We start from the raw sequence: 3412 nt of genomic DNA, 5'->3' as shown, positions 1-3412 counted from the left end.
TTCTGTAACTCATTGATTCAACAGGAGCTGAGAATATCTGCCCACCTATAATTCACGGGTTTGCTGTAATGATCGAACGCTACAAAAGAGAGGAACGCTATTAGAAAAAAATGAAAAGACAGTATATGAAGGAGATGCTGTCATCATCTTTCCCTGTAGAGGCATCCCAGGGGACATGTAAAGACAGCCAGCCTTCTGTATTTTAATCTTATCTCTCCAACAGTAAAGTAAACTCACTGTCAACTGCATCTTGCATTCTGCCTTCCTGCACTTGTTACCTGGTAACTGGGACTGAAAACCAGCCCTTCCACCTATTAAATTTTGGAGGATCACAATGTGCTCAAGCAACACCTGAGTCTGGACTGAAAAGTTACCAAAGACCTCCAGGGTCACACTGCACAGTTCTACGTTCCCCTCTCAATAAAACGCGCAGGTCCAGCAGAGCTGGAAGCTTGCTGGATACAGAGCGAGACTCCCACGGTGTTAGAACTGGGCTCCACCTAGCAGTCACGCACCACCTGACTGATCTGTGCACAGGCTGCAAGCTCCCCCGCTCACTCCATTAGGCTCTGCGGCACAACGCAGTCACATATCAGGACCTGACACGCTCACGACTGCCCACTTCTGAGACCAGTGGACTGGCCTTCAGGAAACCTGGCCAGTTCTTCTGACCAGCCATCCCAGATGACCACACGCATTCCAGGCCACCACCTTCCTGGAAACTTATTCATCCTCTCACCTCTCTGCTCCTGCAGCACTTTTACGGACCCACTGACAGTCACTGCTATGTCGTCATCAGTCATTTGTGACTGGCAACTCCTTAAGGATGAGGGACACAGCTTACTCATTGTCATGCCTGGTGAGGAGCAGGTATAATAGATGTTTTTTTGTTTTTGTTTTTTAGGCAAGGCAACCCTTGGTTGACCTCACAGACTGCAAGGATCTTGTCAGCTTACAATCCCTTCTTTTTTATTTTTTATGCCTATAGCACCTGGTCTTCTTAGGTGGTCTCTCATCCAAGTACTAACCAGGCCCGACCCTGCTTAGCTTCTGAGGTCAGACGGGATCGGGCTTGTTCAGGGTAGCGTGGCCATAGACAATGGATGTTTTTTTAAATAAAGGAAGAAGCAGAGGGGAAAAGACTTGTATACAAGAGATGCTACAGTGCAGGACAGTGGTTCTCTGCTGCGGCAACTCTGTCCTCCAAAGAACATTTGGCAATGTCTTAAAACATTGTTAGCTGTCACAACAGTGGGGATGCTACTGTCCTCAAATGCGCAGAGGCCAGGGATACTAAGTTTCCTACAAGGCACGGGACAGCCCCACAACAAAGAATTACCTGGCCCAACACGTTGACAGTGCCAAGGCTGGGAAGCCCGGCTGTGGTGGGTGCCAGGAGGGGCATGACGCCTTCCTTCCAGGATAACATATAAATGTTTACACTTCTCACAAATAATCCCCATTATCTCCTTGAATTCTTTCATCGAGATAATTATTTTTGTTAACCACAATTAACAGATAAAGAAATGACGCAGTAAAGGACTAGCCTGTGATTAGCCCAACATTTGGTGGCAGAGCCTGGACTAGAATCCAGGTGTTCTGAGCTGGCTCAGTATTCTCCCCTCTTTCTTTACTGGGAGGAAGATTTGGTCCTGAAGGCAGAGGAAGGTCTTAGAAAAATGAGATATTAGGACCAAAAAGTCCCTTTCGAAGTCCCCAGAGTCTTCTTTTGGGGAGTGGAGGCCTAGCAAGAGAAAAGCACACGGCGGGCTCCAAGTTCCGATGACTGAACCGTCCAAGGTCACAACTGGTGGGGGCCCGAGCTCGGACCCAATGATCTCTTTCCTCTCCTGCTCCTGCCCTTCACACATAATCTACATCTTTCACACATGCTGCTCTTCTAACAGCCTCTTTTCTTCTGGAGTCAGCTGGTAAACAGATGCCACACTGGGGGGCGGGGGATCGGGAGTCCTAAGCGTGTCTCGGAAATTTGAAGGGAGGGAAAAGAGTGAACAATCAGCACGCTTCACAGAGAGCTGACTCAATACTGTCTCCCCAACCTTTTCCGGCACTAGGCCCACCTGAGCGCAAGTCAAGCTTTATCAAATGACAGGAATGGCAGAAGGCAGTTCAGATATTTCAGATATTCATTCTGAGAGTCAGAGTTGCCAAAATAAATTATTTCACAGAAAGGAACTATGCAAGGGCCCCAAAGCACGTCAGAAAGATGGAAAGAACGTGCTTTAAAAAAATTTTAAATTATCTCTCTTCTGGCCAGAGGACATAGCATGCTAGAGGTTCGGGGTAAGGGAAGAAGAGGCCGCAGAGATGAAAGACTATTCTCAAGGCTCAGGGCAGTATTCCAGGCAAGAAATGAAGAGTCTAAAACAAGGTGATTACAGAAGGAAGAGAAAAGGGAGACCATTGTGAGACATTTTCAAGGAGACTCCATGGGACTGACAATGACTGGACACTGGGGAGGAAGGAAGAACGAAGAATCCAGTGTGGGAGCCGCTAGCCACCTATGGGTGTTTGACTGTAACTGAAATGAAATTAAGAACTTAGTTTCTCGATCACACTAGCCACAATTCCAAGCACTCAGTAGCCACGCGCTGGACTAGCAGTCATCGCGCTGGACCATGCGGATTATACGACAGTTCCATCGTCACCCAAAGTTCTGTTGAACAGCACAATTCCAGCGTGACTCTCAGGTTTCTAGTTTGGTGGGTGGATGAGCTGTCAGGAAATGGTTATGCCATTTAATCCAACACAGACCAAATCCAGAGGAACTATTTTGGGGTGAGGAGGTGAGGAGTCTGGTTTCAGACGGGGAGAATGGGACATGGCCAGTGAAGTTGCAGCTGGCCTGCAAAAATAATGGTCTGGAATTTGGCAGAAACCAGAGACAGACAAAAATATTTAAGCATCACTGCTATGTAGATTTGGGTGAAATCATGTAAGTACGTATAGAAGTGGAAGAAAGTTTTCAGGGTAGGGGTAGAGGTAGCATTTGGATCAGAGTGGGCTGAGGGGTGAGGGGAAGTGAGCAAGTGTGGGGGACTCTGGAAGCTGGGCAGTAGAGGGGATGTGAGGAACAGGACCACTCAGCACATCATTTGAGGTCAAGTTTCCTCACAGCAGGAAGCCTTCCCTGACCACTGCAGCGATCCTCCCATGTCTGTATTGACCACGTTCTGCGAGATGCGCTCACGTCTGCATTAGCAGCACAATTTTATGTGGTTCTCTACCGGATTCGAGTGTGCGCTATCCTCAGCACCACTGCAAGCAACATGGGATGGGGGAACTGTATCTTCTCAGCCTCTTGAATCCTCCTGGGCAGCAGACAGGTGGCCTTGGTAAATGTCTGTGGGCTTGTATTTGGCACATAAACCATTCGGGGAGGATAAGACCA

The 3412-nt window shown here is 48.0% G+C and overlaps 1 protein-coding gene and 1 pseudogene across 2 annotated transcripts in view; both read right to left on the bottom strand.

Moving 5' to 3' along the window:
• The window catches only part of MYO5B (myosin VB), a 113410-nt gene that overhangs the window by 78067 nt on the left and 31931 nt on the right, over positions 1-3412 (bottom strand). The gene's annotated exons all lie outside the window — the stretch shown is intronic.
• Positions 980-1098, bottom strand: LOC112469296 (annotated as a pseudogene).

Source organism: Pteropus alecto, unplaced genomic scaffold, assembly GCF_000325575.1.
Source record: "Pteropus alecto unplaced genomic scaffold, ASM32557v1 scaffold146, whole genome shotgun sequence".
Lineage (NCBI taxonomy): Eukaryota > Metazoa > Chordata > Mammalia > Chiroptera > Pteropodidae > Pteropus > Pteropus alecto.
This window is presented reverse-complemented; position numbering and strand designations above follow the sequence as displayed.